Source organism: Peromyscus eremicus, chromosome 7 (genome assembly GCF_949786415.1).
Source record: "Peromyscus eremicus chromosome 7, PerEre_H2_v1, whole genome shotgun sequence".
NCBI classification, from domain to species: domain Eukaryota; kingdom Metazoa; phylum Chordata; class Mammalia; order Rodentia; family Cricetidae; genus Peromyscus; species Peromyscus eremicus.
The window spans coordinates 25,570,417-25,588,243 of NC_081422.1; positions in this window are offsets into that span (position 1 = coordinate 25,570,417).

The window sequence follows — 17,827 nt, forward strand, 5'->3', positions numbered from 1 at the left end:
TACAACCGGTCTCAGCATGGAGTTCCACTTAGCACCACATGTTTGGAGTGTTACAAGCATTAATGAGTCCTTACAACACCCAGGGGAGTCACTCCCAGCCCCGTCAGGCAGGTGGGGAGACAGGCTCTGGGAGGGAAATACTTATTTTCCCTATAGAAAACACAGGGGAAAATTGAGCCCAGAGATGATCAGGTTCCCAGCTGAGCTGGACTCAGGTCTCTAGAGCTGGCTTGACACCTGGAGGTCATCCACAGGGGGTATTTGACGTCTGTAGGGCCTCTGATGTCACCAGTGATAAAGCAAAGTTTGCATTCTAGTCAGTGAGCAGGAAGCCAAGAACTCCCAATAACAAGAACAACAACAACAAAAGCTTGGCAAAAGAGCCAATTCCCAGACCTGCCAGTCCTGTCCAGAGGGTGTCTTCACTATAAGGGCCCATCAAGAATATTACAGATCTTTCTAGCACATGCTTCATGTATATGACAGAACCACACAGGCAGGATGGACTCACAAAGCCTGCAGCTTCTTGGGATATTTTATGCTCACTTCAGTCCAAGAAATAACCTGGTTTGTCTGGTCCATCCCTGACCTAGCCAGAGGTAGTGTTGGTCATTGGCCCCTAGTTCTAAGTATGTGGCAAAGAGATTCCTGGGAATTGCTATTGGGAAACCAGGATTGGAGAAAGTTATTTTAAAGTTACTTTCTTGGACCATGTTGTTAATACCTGTGCTGAAGGAGAAACTTATTGAGAAAGAAGAGAAGTCAGGTTTGCACCATGGCTAATAAAAGCTCCTCTTGTATTTCTATTTAACTTTAAAAGAAAAAAACCACACTGCACCCGGCAACTCTGGTAAGTATAACTGCGGTTCCAAGAACGGCCTTCATCAGCAAGGCCTGATGTTCCTGCCTGGCGCTGCTGGCCTGCCTGACAGCCTTGAGCAAATGTTCAGAGGTCCAGCACTGTGGGTAGTGGTCTCCAGCAGGAAGAAGGGTAGAAAGGATCCGTCTAGGAACATTCGACCATGATGAGCTCCAAGTAGGCAGCTCCAAGCACAACAGTCACACTTCACTTTTAGGGGCTCCCCTCCCCTCCCTGCACGTTGGTCACACTTCCAAATAGCCATAGTGCCCACACCAGGCCCTAGATCCCATCATCTCAAGTTGATTATTGCATGTTGCCAGTGAACGCTGTTTGGTTTCATCCACCTCTTTCCCATCTCAGAACCATGCAGCTTGGCTGCTGAGGCCAACCGCTTGCCTACTGGGACTGAGAGGTAGGAAGTTAGGTGATCTGCCTAGCTGTGAGCCAAGGAGAGTGTGAAGTAAGCCCCCTTTCCTTTCAACTCTGTGTTTCCAATAAGCAGGTTCCTTGATGTGGGATCTGAGAGGCGGAGCATCAGGAAGGTTGGGAAGGAAACCAACCTAGCTAATAGAAAGGTACTGAGAGGAGCCATGATCCCTGGAAGGAGGAATGGTCGGTTGCTAGAAAGAGAAAAGCTGCAGTGCACCCAGCCATTTGCTTTCAGAACCTCTGCTGGCAGAAGGTGGGCACTGTGTTGGAAAGGACAGTGCCTAATTCTGCTTCTTCTAGTCTCAAGAAAGAGCTTCTTCTAGATAACCAGCCCTGGTGCTTCTCAGGGTAGACCCCTCACCCCCTGGAGCTAATCAAAGCCTCTCCAGGCTCCCAGTCCTGTTGCACTAATCATTCTGAATCCCCTAAACCTCCCACCTCCCTTAACTGGATCACTGTTGCTAGTGGGTTAGGGGTGGAATGGATCAGGGAGGGGGGTCCCTAACCTGCCACTAGATCTACACACCTTTGCAAGAAGCAAGAAACCCAGAAGTAGCAGCTGTGGGAAGAGTCAGCTTAAAACAAAAACAGAGAAGAAGAAAAAAAAATTGCCTCGGAATGCGTGCTGCATTCTAACTAGTCCCGCTGGGTCAATGCAATAGGGCTGGATTATTGCAGGCAAGACCTGGGCTGCCTCAGTAATTCTGTAAGTTTGATAAGAGATAGCTAGCAGCCGCTGCTTCCTTCCCTGAAAGTAAAACAGACATCACCTTTGCCATGTCCCACTGGCATGTGGTATGGGGTCTCTAGGGGTCACACTGCCTTAAAATTGGCCAGGCTTGTTCTATTATGACACATGGAAGCCTGTTTAGAACTCCCTGGATGCAGCCCAGCACAAATCAAGCTATCACTTTCCTTGGGAAATTCAGAATTTGGTAGACGGAGACCAGATCTGAGATATCCCTGTCCCCATTCTCCAGCTCCCAAGATAGGAACAAGACTACAAAAATCAGATGTCACCTGGGGAAATATGTTTTTTCCTACTCCTCTATTGGGGGGGGTGATTTGAAGTATGAGCAAATATTATGCTTCTCTGCATTTATCTCTAATGAAAAGTTATGTTAATTTATATGTAAATTTGCTTTGGCCCTGGGGCTCCCGGCATATAGCCAATGGGGCTGCTGATGGTGGGGTTTTGGCAATTGTCTCCAGGTTGATGTAATAAACAGGACAGAGGCTCTCAGGGCAGATGGCAGTTTCCAAAGGCGTGGGTCATCCTCTCCCATCCTCTGACAGCTTACTCAATGCCTTGCTTACTTAGTTTCCATTTCTGCTGTCGGAAAGCAAGAAGCTATTTCCCTGAGGGGGCCTGGGCTTGAACTCAGTTCCTCTACTGCCAGGGTTAGGGCTGTAGACTGTTCCTGGAATAAGCAGAGTATATGCTCAGGCACACACACACACACACACACACACACACACACACACACACACTGATCCTGCTCCATATTACGTAAGAGGAGTCAACCAAGGATGCCTCTAGATTCCTTATCCTTCTATACCCCCAATGCCTAAGGGACAAAACGGAGAACTCAAAGGCTGAGACCCTGGGGTTAAGTGTGACAGGCAATCTCATGGATATTCGTGTATGATCCTCTGCCCTGAGCCTTCTTGTCATGGGCTAATTCCTCTCTTCTCCTTACTCCCTGAGCCACAGCCAAAATGCACAGGCATCTGCATTTGATTCTTCCCAGCCTAGTCCCTCTGTCCACCTTAAATAGGTCTGCAGAGGACAGGGTCCATCACTCAGCGACTAGAGCTTAGGACTCAGCGAGATCATGAGAACTCTGTACTGCACTAGGAGCAGAGGAGGCAGCTGTGGGACTCCCATCTCTTTTCACTCTTGCCAGCCAGAACTTTCCTCTGGGAATGCAACTGTATAGATAGGAAGGAGAGCCTCGCCTCCCCTCCTCCATGCCTCAGACTCCAAGCCTCTTGGAGAGCATTGCAGGACCAAAACCTGTCAAAGTTTCTGCCTGTCTCAATCCCTGAGTTCCAACATCTTAAATATCAAAGGGGCAGCCTGGAGCCCCGCACCCCGCAAAGGATGGGGGGAAGGCAAGCTGGTTAGCAGCTAATTCCATGGCTGGGATTAATGGGAGACTGACACAGTGGTAGGGACCACACAGTGCAGCAAATGGACTCAAGGTGGAAGCAGACTCCCAAATGCACCTGAAATGAGCAAACACTGACGAGCCCTGGGCAGGGAGCAAGGCACCCTCAGCAACGGCAGCCTGGCGTCTCCGCCGCCGCCGCCGATAAGTAGACCGAAAATTAGCATTCGCCTCTTAGTGTCTCTGTCCTTTCAACTTCGAAAGGCTTCCCTGAATTTCAGGGCCACCGCAGCCTGCCGCTGCGCTGTGTGCACACTCCTTTATCTGCTCGGAACGCCCACCCCCACCCAGCCCCGCCACAAACACACCCCAAACAGATTCAAAACTAACAGTTGTTCAGGCTCCTGCGAATGCATTTATTCCCCAAAGCCAGACCACTAGCCAGCACCTTCCAGGAGGTACCCGATTATTTTCCAGCCTGTGTTCCCCCCGCTTTACTCCTCTTGGAAGCTTTATAAGTTCACTGGCCAATATTTAAAGTTTCCTCCTGTAATTTCTCCCCAGTCGCATAAGCAGCACATTTGCAACCCGCCTGCCCTCCCCATCTGCGAGGATCCCTTGCGTACATGTGTGCTGGGCTGTGTAAGTGTGAAGGATGTGCATGAAGTCAGGGAGCCAGCACACAGCCACGGACCCAAGGGGAGCAGCAGAGACACGTTTTACTTATGCACATATAGTCCCCCATTCCGGTAGCAGCCAGAATCAAATCAATATTCTCACAGCCTGGTCAGGAGAATGAAGTCCCAGCCATGCTGGTTAAAACCGCTCGGCGCTTCCACCTGCAAACCGCGCCGCGGAGCCGGAGCCGACCCCGAGAGCCTGCAAAGGCTTGCAGCACCGGGTACCATTCCCGGGGCTGCTGTAGGTAAATCAAAAGCCGGTCTTACCTTGGAAGAGGCACAGAGCTGCCAGCCCCGTGAAGATTGCCCACGAGATAGAATTGTGCATTTTTGCCTGGATGGTTTTCATAATTTTTTTTCTTCTTCTTTTTCTTCTTTTTTATCAGGATCGTTTTTCCCCCCTCTCTTTCTTTCTTTCCTTTTTCCTCCTGATAGATTGTGTTGCTCTCAAGCTCTTCTGAGGAGATTTAAATCCACTGTTTTGCTGAAGGACACAACAAGGAAGCCGAGGGCGTGAGAGAGTCTGACTTCTCCGTAATTATCTCCACTCATACTCTGGCACTGAGGCACATTGTACAATCTGGCCCTGGACAGCCCTCCTACAAGCTGCAATCATTGGTTCTAATCCAAGGATTGACAGAGCTACAACACGCGCGCGCAGGCACACACACACACACACACACACACACACACACACACACACACTCACTCAGGAATCATTTGCTGGGCAAATCAAGCTGATTAAAGAGACAGGAGCCTGGAGAGATGGAATGATAAATGCCACTTTGCCCCTTGTATATTACTTTCATTTTTTAAACTGACAGTCAGCAGAGCCATGAGCATCCAAAAATCCCTTTCCCCTGGTGGTCTCCGGCCCCCTGAACTTAGCTACACTTTCCACTGGAGAAATCCGGTAGCCAATATGGCTTGCAGGAAATTTTTAAAGGGACATGTTCATGCTCTGGGAAACTTGCATGAATGAGTCAAATTCTATTTGTTGTTTCTATTTTTTCCTGAGAGGGAACTATCATTCAGTGACTGATTTCTCCTCTCTTTCTTCCACCTTTCTGGGTAGTCACTTTGAAAATAATAAATACTTTTCTGTTTTCGTCTCTTGTCACTCTCCCTTCAGAAAGCCTGTATCACTCCTATTTTTCACTCACTTTATCCTCTAAAATCACCCATGTGTATGCCACCCCATGCCAAGTGATGAAGTGTCCAGAATTTGAGAAGACAGCCCGCTGTTTGATTATACAGAACCGCCTGAAAGAGAGCAAGGCTCTTGCTATATGGCCTCAATCAACATTCACTAAAAAGCATATTGTCAGTGTCTGTATTTCAGCCTTCAGTTAGACAGATTTAAGTTAGATGCACCGAAGGGCCGTCCAATTGCTACTTTGTGTGTTGTTATTAAATGTCCTCAGATGGCTGTAGACATTTATCTCTTTGACGATGTGTTGGAGGGAAAAAAATCAAACAAATAAATAAATAGATATAATTTTTTTTCAGAGTTCTAATTCTAAGAAGTAGGAAACTCAGTTTTGGCTTCTTCCCCTTAAGGAAACAAATGATATATTCTGAACAAAAAACAAAACCAAACAAAAACAACAACAACAAAACCCGGAGTCCCTTGTGGATGCTCACCAGTTCATTCCAGCACGTGTGTTAGCCTGTCCTCCAGACCACTGGTGTCCACTATGCTTTCTGACGATTCCCATGGAACTGCTAATGTACATTCTCGATCTGTCATAGAGCACTCATTGCTCATTCATATTTATGGGTACAAGGGTGAAATCAAGATGCTACTGAGATGTTGGGCCCGCCCTAGAGGCTCATTCTTTTTGCCTAGTGGGTGACTATGTGAGCACCACCTGGAGGTGGGCATCCCACAACCCTGAGCACTGGGACCCAGAGCATCTTTCTTGTTCCCCACAAATCCAGACCAAAGGCAAGGTCCCTGAGCCTTGACCTTTGGCCTTCAAATTCAGAGAGCTGGAGATCACTTCCAAGGCCTCTTTCCTATTATAGTTAAAGGTGTTCTCTTTCTCTTCTTCTGCCTTTAAGTTCTAATTCACATGTCCATCCAAATGTCCTTGATGCTGTGAGCTTCCCAGGACAAGAATCTTATCTTGGGTTCTTTTGTACAGGGTTCAGTATAGTGACATGTGTAATTAAATGCTCCAGGGCAGCTGGGACAGCAGAGGACAACAGTGCAGACAGTCTAAGGGAGGTTTCCTTTCACCTCCACCTCACTTCTTTCTAGGATGATGACAAGGACCAGAGACGCCACTGATAGTCTTCAGTGACTGCAGAGGGAGAGACAGCAACATTTGCGGATATCCTCAGTCCAGCTGTACAAATCCATACACTGAACTGATCTTTGCTGTGTTCCCACAGGTGCAGGAACAGAAAGAAAGTAACCATCACTGTTCATCAGCGTTCACTGAGCCTCTGTTATGTGCCAGGTATAACAATACGGCAGCCTTTGCTTGCATTTTCTCATTAAACCGTCACGGCCTATGAGACAGTACTTCATTATTATTACTGTGCCCATTTTAGAGATGAGGACACTGAGGTCCAGAAAACACTTGCCTACAACTACAAAACTTTCAAGAAATAGAGTCAGGGTTTGAATTTAATCGTTTTGTGGGTTAGATCAACTTCAAAACTGACAATCTATGCTAAGTTCTGTGAGGGACTCAAATGGATATTAGAGATTTCTTACATCTAAACTTCTTTTTCCTATTTTAAATGCAGTGAAAGTATAAATTAATACATGCAAAACAACAGCTATATCAGGATGGAAAACATACAAAACACCATATACAGCTTTAAGTCTTAATCGAATTGCCAGTGGTTGAATCCTGTAATTGATCCCATCAGCCAGCACCTGGCCAACGACTGTTTTCTATGATAGCTTTCTGATGTTCTTTGGAAAGACTGGGAGTCATGATCTGCCTTGAGGGGGACATAGAAAGAATGGATTGATAGCACAGGGAAGAATACTGAAGGCAGGTGACGTCATAAATTAGAAGGTAGCATTGGAAGTGCCAAAGACCAGTCAGACATCTTCCCTCACACCCTGCTGTGATGCAATGAAATTTTTTAAAACTTGAAATAAAATTAAGCCTTGGCCTATGCCTGACCCTAGGCGACACTTTTCTGAGAACAAGTGGGTGGTGTAACTGTCGAATAGCACAGAGGAGGCAAGCTGAACATACACCAGTTGTCATCCATGCAGCTTCTTTTTTCTCTATATTTTTAAAAGAGATTCACGCTCGAGAACTGTATTTACATCATTTCCACCCTATCTTCCCTCCCTTTCAACTTCTCCGTTATCATGTGCCCACCACTCCCTCTCAAATTAATCTCTTCTTTATTATTATTGTTACATATATATGCATATATAATTATATATATTATTGTTACATATATACTCAATATATGTAAATATATGCATATATATATTTATATCTGAGTCCAGTTGCTCATCTGCATATGTGTTTAGTTCTGGCCATTTAGATTGAATAACCTATTAGGGGGCTCATCTTTGGAAAGATCGATTCTTCCCCTCTTAGCAACTATTTATTGTCTGTAGTTCTTCATCAAGGGTGGGGCCTTGTGAGATTAGAAGCAATGTGTTAACTGGTGTTTTCATTGTGCTGGTCTTGTTTAGATGGCCATGATGCTAAGACTTTATTGGTACGGCTCCCTGTCATATATAGAAAATACTGCATCACAGCAGCCCATCCTGATACTATGGGTCTTGCAGTCTTTCTGTCTGCCTTTGCACGATCTTTAAGCCTAGGGTGTGGGGTTTGTGTTATAGATGTATCAGTTGGGGATGGGCACTCCATAATCAGTTGTACTCTGCATTTTAACCAGTTGTGGATTTCTGGGATGGCTTCCATCTGCTGCCAAAAGCTTCTTTTAATGAGGGGTGAGAGTTACTTTTATCTGTGGGTATCGGGGCAGGCATTTTGAATGTAGTTGGGAATTATAACAGTTTAGGAAAGTGGCAATTGTCAGAGCACAGGGCCTACCTAGGTTGGTGTCTCTCTAGGTCCACATCCCAGCTCTGCCCCTAGAGACTGTGTGGGGCTCCTTTGGAGATATCCCAACTCCACATCTGCTATCTACAAGCAGAGTAATTACTCCTCCACCCAGCCATAGCCACATCTCACAGCCACCAAGTCATTTCCATTTATTCTGCTATTTTAACCAAATTGAGACTGATGTGGTCTAGCACATATTAGTGGAAGAAGCAATCAGGGCCTGGGAATTGAGTCTCTCTGGGATAGTAGCTTCAGAATGGGCCCACCCTTTCACTGAGTCAAAACATTCCTGAGGGATGCCGGATCCAGCTAGGTCTGAACTACTTGCTGCCAAATCCCAGTGTCCAAAATGTGCTCTCTCTTTCTGAACGGTAATCTATCACATCCAATAAATTTGTCCAGTGGCTTTCACATGTGGTGAAAGCACACAGTTAACCTCTCTGAGAGAGTACCTTCTCTTTTCATTTGTTGTGAGGTGTGGCCTCACAACAGTCACCAACAGACAGACCCCTGAGATCAATTGGTAGCTCATTTTTGTGGTTATCGTTGGCAGAGGAGATCCTGGTATACTTTAGGAAGGATTTCATCTGACCAGTCTCAGGTCATGTGGATGGAATCTGCTACCCTCCTTCCCATCCTCCATTTGTGTCTCAGATCTATCAGGACGTATGGCCTCAAAGAGCAAGCCACCCGACCCTGTCATTTAGGGGTGGCCTGTGTCTGTGCTAGGGATTGCCCTTGACGAGAAGTGAGGCCCTGACTGATGAACCTCTGATTGGGGGACATTGTGATTGGAAGGGGACTCTTGGGAGTCTCAGTTCCTTACTACACAATCAGAGTTCCTGTCTGGGAGTCAAGGACTCAAGCACGCCTCATCAGGGCTGCAGGAGGCACACTGAACCTTGGGGTCACCACATTCTTATCATGCATCATTTGTGCTCCATGCCATGAGCCAGCTCCTCTGTAGAGGACGGTGGATGAGTGGCCTGAAGCCAAAAATCAGTGCCAAGAAAGGGACCTCACATTTTAGGCAGAATGGTGTTCTCATCCACATGTAGTTCTTTCAAGTTAAGGGGAAGATTTTTGCTGTTCACAGATAAAGAAGAAGGAAGGGGCCTCAGAAACCACGAAGGGGGAACAGATGAGGTCCTTAACTTCCGAGGAGAGGGCAGGCAGCACTGTGTTCCATAAACCTTTCATCATCAGGTAGCTTAAGATTCTGCCCAGTGTGTGATGAGCTACGACAAATAGGGATTGATTCTCTGCAGACTGCCCCCACGCACACCTGTCACCTTAGGCCACGACAGACAATAAGTCCAGGAAGGTCACTGTGAGACCCGGCTGCCCTGCTGTCCAAATTGCAGCTGAACCCTGAGAGCAGCCTCCAGCCCAGGAGAAAGGTGAACAATGGCCCAGGAGTGGTGGGCCAGCCCCAAGGACTGGATTGGGAAACCATACAGAGGAGGAGGAGAGGAAGGTGTGCAGTCTGCGAGGGAGGCAGGAAGAAGTGTGCAGGCAGTGTTTTTATTTCTCTCAGCCATTATGGAAAGAACGGCAGGGGCTTCAGTCTAAAGAGCCTCGCAGAAATAATGTTGAGGACTTAACAAAAGCTGCTGCTCCGCTCTGCTGTCCACCCGCTGTGGCCTGCCTCTGCCGAGGCTCCGTGCAGTGGGTGATCTTACATTCTCAGATGCTTGCATGAGCCCTGCTGCGGGAGCAGAAGCCAGCCTGCCCTCTGCACACCTTGGGGGAGCCTGGTCCAGCTGACTGGTGACTGCACTTCAGGGAAGGCAAGGAAGGCTATAACAGAAAGCAGGCAGTCTCTTGCCTTTTCCAAGGACTGTCCCTGGCAAGCGGCAGGGGGGCGTGGTCATCTTAGGTCAGGCCATCATTTGAGATCACTGGTAAAGTGAAGAGAATGGGTTTAGGGACCTATCACGCCTGAATGACGTAGCGCCATTTTGAGAATTTCATAGTAGCAGATTACCTGATGCAATGATTCTTGTACACTAATATTAAAATGAAAAGATAATTCTTACCCCAGAAATTTCAGTCCATGGTTCAAGTCCTACAGAAAGAGACTTTGAGTGTATGTGTGTATGTGTGTATGCATGTGTAGGCCAGAGGACAGCATGGGTTTTTGGGGGGGGGTTGCTGTTGTTTTTTTATTTTTTGGCATCCATATTGTTTTTTGAGACAGGTCAATCATTTGTCAGGAACTTGCCAAGTGGGTTAGTGACTCTGCCTTCCCCGTGCTGGGATTACGAGTGAGTGACAGCATTGTTTCTTTGTCCATGGGTTCTATAACTCAAACTGAGATCCCTTTGTTTACAAGGAAATCGCTTTACCAACTGAGCTATCTCCCCATAACCCAAAGGAGCGAATCAATTATAGGCATGACTATCTGGTCATAATTTCTGTATACTATCACCAACAACTCAAAGGAATGATGGAAAGATGTGAGATTTAAAGTCAGAAGAGAGGGGATTGATTCTGTCCCTGTGGGAGTCCATCCTGTGCCCCTCAGGGGCTCAGTTTCATAGCCTGTCTCCCTCCAGACCATTTTTCAAAAGAGAGCTAGCCTCTGCCTCAGTGCCTCCAAATTGTGCTAGATTCATTCTTAAAAATGAAGGCTATGAATGTCTTAGCATATGCATTGGCTCCATGTCTTTAAAATCAACTTGCATGGAAACGCTAATCAGTATGCTGGGTAGGGAAAACTGAGTAAGAACTTCACAGCCAGGCGTCCCATCTCCAGGGTACTTGTTGCCAAGTTGTCTCTGGGTGCTGCAGAAAGCTGGAGGTGACTGATTTCAGATGTTCAGCACACCGAACTGTAGTTCCTTGTGATCTGATGGGAGCTGCTGCACTCTTAGTCTATAAGTGGGCACAGCCAATCAGTATCTTCCCTGAGCAATTTCTAGGAGTTTAAGGGAAGAGACATTTTATCCCCAGGGGTACCTCTCCTGACATGTGGGGGATACCTTTTGAACACTTGGGGAACCTCTGCCAGAAAAAATGAAACCAACAAAAGCAAAGTAGAATCCACGGGTAAAGATGCTGTCAAAAGTAAGACAAGGAACACCTGAAGCCAGATGTCCCCTCCCTAGAGTTTCTACTTTCCACTCGCTCAGGTTAGCTGAAGTTGGGCTCCTGTTCCTTAGAGCTGAAAAGATTTAGATGAAAAGACCAGTGTGGAGGGTAGTGCATGTAAATTTCCTGCTACTTCCCGCTTCCCACATGGCTTTCTGTGCTATTCCAAGTGTCCAGGAGTTACATAGAGCTTGTAGAAGAAAGACAGCCTTGGGCAGAGATGTAGGTTGTCTGAGGTCTTTCCTTTAAAATCAAATCACAAACCAAGTAGCCAATGTTGTTATCCACTTGGAATTAGAGTAAGATCACAGATGGAACAACAGTGGACTGAATCTTTCCTTCTCTAAAGGCTGTAGTTGGATGGGCTGGATAAACCATCATCATCATCATCTAAACAAATAACATCATTTAAATAAAATAACGTATTAATTGTTATTTTAGTGAGTGCTGGAGATAGAACCCTGGCCTTTACATATTCCAGGCAAGTGCTCTGTCACTGAAATATAACCCCAGCCCAGGCACTTTTTAATGAGCTTCTTCTATGTGGACAGTCTGCATGTGTCTCTTACTGTCCTTGGTAACTGAATACTATTATTTCAGTTTACTAAGGTCCATGATTGCACACAGAGTAACCAGTCAGGACATCTCAACACCTAACAGCTGCATCTTTTTCTCACACTTTAAATGAAACTAGACTCAGAGGAAGAAGCTAAGGGTAGCCCGGTAGGTCAGGCCGTTGCTCTTATTCTGTGGGCCCTTATTCTGAGTGAGGACTGGCAATGGCAAATGGCTGGAAGTGAACCCCTGGCTGGGTGGGAGTCAGTGTGACTCAGATTTGTGGGTGTGGGTCTTGGTGTTCAAGAGTTCTGAGAGTGTAAGCGGGCAGGGCCTAGAGTAGAAGCTCCTGACGGTCAGAAGATTGGAACTGATTTGAAAAGCATAATTACTCTTGATTCTAAGCAAGAGAAAGAAATAACAACGGGTAGTTTTGGAGCTTCAAAATGCATGCAGCAGCAGTCTGGGTACGCACCTGTAATTTCAACTCCTCAGAAAGCTGAGGCAGGAGGTGAGTGACCTTGTCTCAAAAAAAAAAAAAAAAATCCAATAAACCTGGGGCTATTGCTCAGTGGTAGAATACTTGCATACACACACACACACACACACACACACACACACACACACACACACACACTGGCATGCATAGAGATCAGGCCACTCCCCAGAGAAGTCTTTCCTGGCCCTCTAGATTTGGGCAGTTACCCACACTGTGCTTCCCCGAGTCAGGTTGGGTACTTTATGGGATGGAGGGTCAGCCCTGTTGGCAACTGAGCTCAAAGCAGGTCACACCCATGAATGGCTTCACATATGTGGACATGATCACCTTTCGTTGGTGGCAGCAGGACCAGAGCACAGGACAATCAGGGCTTATCAAGGTGAGACACAAAGCATGGTGGAATGATCCTCGTGGTGTCTGAGGGAGACCTACTTCCCTATGCTGGAGCTGAGGATTCACTGTCTGACAATAAAGAGCCACTGTTCTGATTTGGGCCTTTTCTCTCCATTTGCCAATCTATTTTGAGATTTATGAGAAGGAGTAGTTTTGCTCTGGTTAGAGATTTGTGGATTTCTCAATTGTTTGGCCTCATGTGGTCTTATGGTCCCTATGCTGTCTAAAATCTGTTGAGTTTCAGCACATGAATTTCGGGGTGGGCTCTGGGACTAGTGGGGCTTGAGAAGCCCTTTGTCCGTATCTCAGGCTGTCATTTAGCAGAGAGCTGTGGTGTCCCGAGAAAAGTGACCAACTGCTTAAGCTCACACAGCAGAACTGGGAACTGGGAATGGAATCAGTTCATCTCACCCCACGTCCATTGTTCTTTCTTATAGTTCAGAATGTCTGGTTGCCTTGGTTCAAAGTATGTCTGTTCTCAGGAAACCCATTCTGATTTATTTATCCAAATTTGTATTTTTCCGACTAAAAGTTTTACGTTTTAATGAAACATAACCACACCTGGAAATGCTGGGCAAATTCCACTACTGTCTGTAGCAGGCGACTTAGGATACTGTGGTTTCTGCTCCTTTATATAGCCTTGGTCACAAGACGAGAAAGTAGTGAGAGCAGAAGGGCCCTGAGACTCCAGAATGGGTGTAAATGCATGGAGTGTGAGAAGGGGAGGGAAAGACAAGAACGGAGGCCTAGCAGGGATTGCCAACAACATGGCTGTCAGTCTTCATACTAGAGTCTCATGACTGGCTTTCCAGGACAGACAGGTGGTCTGGCAGTTGGTGGGCATGGAATGATACTCTGATCATGTATGGACTTGTTCAAGTGTTGCCCTATGTGGGGCATAACGATGAGGCCCCTTAAAAAGAGGATCAATGGAGTCCGTGTGGGAGCTGACTCCAAGGTAGCAACAGCTATTCATCAGACACTTGATGGGTTCTAACCCACAATAGGATATAGAAGAGACATATAAGGATTTAAAATCAAATCACTCTGTCAGACTGAAGAATAACGATAATTCCAACTAAGGGAATGTATATATTTTTAATTTCAGAGTGAATTAAGTGCCTATAAAAGGTGTTGAGTTGGCAGCCTTGGAAGCTGGTGCTTTTGATTTATGCCCAGCAAGGAAAGAGAAAGGCAGTCCCTGGCACATTTCTGAGAGCTTGGAACCACCCACCCATGTCCTCTACACTTTATCTCACAAAGAATTGCTGCCCATCTTCCTCTTCCAGGTCCTTCCGACCACTCTGCAATGGCCTCAGGTAAAGAAGCTAGCTGGGCCAAATAGTAGGAATCCAACAGGAGACTATTGAGGTCCATGGAAAACCTGATATCCTGTGACCATCATCTACAGACGAAGCTGCCACAGAAACACATGCACATCTTCCTCTAAGCTCTTCACTTTGGAAGCACATTTGCATGTTTTATTTCATAATCTTCTCAAAAATATTTGTTCAGCAACACTTGCTCTTGTCACTTTTGTTTTAGGAAGGGAGACTTAGGCACAGAAGATGATAGAATGTTGGATCTGGCGTTATCTTGAAAAAGTGACAGAACTAAAAATAGCACTCAGATTTCCTTGCTTTCAGTGAAGATAGCAGTCTCCAGTCTAAAAAGATGAGGCAGCAGTGGGTGTGGACTCAGAACCCAGGTGACCTAATCCTCGACCTTTGTCCCATTGCACAGTCTGGACCTCATTACCTACCATAGGGTGAAAACAAAGTTAGCCACAGATAAGAGAATGGCAATGATAAAAAACATTAATAAAAATAGCATCTTATGGAAGGGAAAATCTCTATCAAGATGGATTAGAAGCCCAGAGGCAAAGCAGCTAGTGTAGCCATGAAGGTGAGGTAGAGCTGGTCTCATCTCCTTAGATTGCCACTTACACACACATTTTATTTACAGGATGCCCAAGCTGTCTGAGCCTCAGATGCCCCATTAGCAAACTAGGGAGACTAGGGGAGGAGCACGAGCCTGGCAGAATCACACACAGCACCTGGATCACGCTAGTGCCTCTCAGCAGGCTCTGAGTGTACATTAGGTCACCTACTAGAGGAGCATTGTTTTTTCCATCACGTAGAGAAATATGATAATTTGGGGAAGAAGTATTTTTTTTTTAAGAAAAATGAAAGACCGATATTTTTTGTTACAATTTTGACTTTTACTGGCTCTAAATTGGATTTCTTTTCTTGTTCTCCCTTCAACTTTATGTTAAGAACTGGCTGTTGCTTTCATAGCTGACGAGGCAGCCTTCACTACAGCTTTATTAAGGCTAGTCTGCAAAAGCTTTCTGGAGGTGGTATATATTGAAAAGATATCAAAATACGTTAAAATTGACCACCGAGCAATTGATTGCAAGTGTTGTGCTGTCCTCCCAGTCACTCCATGCAAAAGGAAAGTCTGTTGGAAGAAGAAGAGGACCTTCCAGGGTCCTGAATGCACAACTTCCTGATGCTGATAACAGACCCATGCATACACAGACAGAGCTCATGCCTTCCACGGCATTCCAAAAATTTTGTCGTGCAGTTCCAAAGACTGCTGTGGGGGAAAGTGTCTTCAAGGAGTATGTTTGTGCTTGCTGTTATTAGAAATGAAATGTTAATAGAAATGTCATTGCACAAGGAAAGCACTTACATGGGGCAAGGAGATGTGGCTATCAAAGATTACACACACACACACATGCACACACACACACACCACATATGACTCTCCATTCTCCTTCAAATGTGTATTCCACATTTACAATAGCAATTTAATTTAGAATTATCAGTGGAGTATTGAAAACACAAACAATACTTTCCTGTGTATGTTTATTATTGCAGTATGCCCTACTCACATGCTACCCTACCATACAAATGGGGCAGGAAAACAGCAGCAAAGTGAGGGAGTCCTAGCATAATGAAGCAAGAAGGGAACTCCTGAGGTGTGACCCTCAGCCTTCATGCTGCCATCATTGATTCCAGGTGATGCTTTCACTTTACAAGAGTATTGGTCATCTACAAAAGAACTGATGTTTTTGTTTCCTTTATATATGGCACAGAACTGTATTATAGCTCTATGTGAAGTAAAAGAGACTTAAGGACATGTTTACAAACCAGAGCATCCCAAGAATTTATTGAGCTACAGCTGAGTTCACCGGTCCAGGTTTTGGGGTAGGTTCTATGTCAATGTGAACTTAGCACTGAAACATCCCTAGGACCGCACATCTCCATTCTTGGATTAGTGGCCCAGCAATTGTCCAGTTTCTACATTGAGACAGATATTTTGAATACTATTGATACAACAGTTGGTGATTCTTTCTCCTAAAGTTACTCTTGGTTCAAGTGGCACACTGAACTAACAGCTGTAAACATAATGGTTACAAGCAGCAGCAAGGAACATGAGATCCACAGTGGTTAAGGCAAAACTACTTTCTCCTCATTTTCTTTCTTTCCCGCCTTCCTTTCTCCCTCCCATCTTTCCTCTGTCCTTCCCTCCTTTTTTACTTTCCTTTGTGTGTCTTCTCACGCCACCTCCTATCTCAGAGGCAGAGAAACTGGTTAGGAGGCCCAAAAGAGGGTTTTTTAAAACACATGAGCATTCCAAACCCAAGCAATGGCAGGAGGAAGTGGATTCTGGGGGAACACCAGATCAAGGTGCTGTGCTGGAGTATCATTTCCACCAGACAGTAATAAGTCACAGCACAGTTTTATTGAATATAATTCTTATGGAAACTGTAGGCAGAATTTTTCCATCTGGACTGCAATCAGCTCTGTTCCATCAGCTGCTTCCCAAATAACCACTCAGAGACTTATTGTTAATTTTAAATGCTTGGCTGATAACTTAGGCTTGTTTTTAGCTAGCTCTTATAACTTAAATTAAAACCCATTTCTATTAATCTATGTGCTGCCCTGTGGCATGGCTCATGGCTTGCTACCTCATCTTATACACTTCTTGGTCCTTCTGCATCTGGCTGGAGACTCTTTTGATTCCTCCTTCCTTCTTCCTAGCATTCTCTCTGCTCTGAAAATTTTGCTTAGCCATCGTCCAATCAGTTTTTTATTAACACTGAGAGAAATAAATATTTCCAGTATACAAAGACTGTTCCACATCAGGAAACTACCAAGCGGTTAGGGAGTCGTCTTCCAGATACTAAGCTTTACATGGTAAAATGGTAATTGAGCTGAAAGTCACCAGTGCTAGGCAGAATTTAACTTAAACACTATTGATATCATGGATTTACAAAAGCAAATAAAATTTGACATTTCAACTCAAGTATCAGATGTCTGCCATGTGGAGGTATTTTGATGGAAGGACAACAGTGTGAGGTGAATCAGGAAGTGAAAATCCAGGTGGGATGTTGTGTCCTTATGGAAAGGAAATGCTCCAGAGTAAAAACTAAGCAGTTAAGAATAAAACAGCAATGAGGTGCCTCTAAAGATAAAACAACATAACCAGGGAAAGGGTATATAAAGGTTTTATTAACATAAACATTGTGAAATTATAAACTAGATACAGTAGATGGATATGGAGATTGACAGTTACTCTCTCCATAGATGGATGTGGAATGACAGAACTGTAAAGCAGGCAAATTAAGAATAAATATTCATCCTTTCAAAACAATGAAGTTGTCACAATTAACCATCCACAGGTCAAAAAGTCTTATTACTCCTTCACAGTAAGTACAATATGGATTCATTCTCAGTTAAAATACAATTCTCTAATAAATCAACGGGAAAATCTAGGGAGGTTGATTATTTGTAGACTGCTCGCCTCACATGCAGAAACATCAATTCTCAGCCTCTTGTAAATTGGAAATGGTGACAACATACCTATAACCCCAATGCTGGCAAGACCAGAAGTTCAAGTTCATCAGCTATTAAAAGAAAAAATGAATGAAATAAGGAAGGAAAAGAAGAAGGAAGGAAGAGAGGAAGGAAAAGGAGAGAGGAAGAAGAGAGAAAGAGAGAAAGAAGGAAGAAAAGGAAGGAAGGAAGGAAGGAAGGAAGGAAGGAAGGAAGGAAGACAGAGAGAGAGAAAGAAAGGAAGGAAGGAAGGAAGGAAGGAAGGAAGAAAGGGAAAGAGAGAGAAGGAAATTAACAAGAAAATAC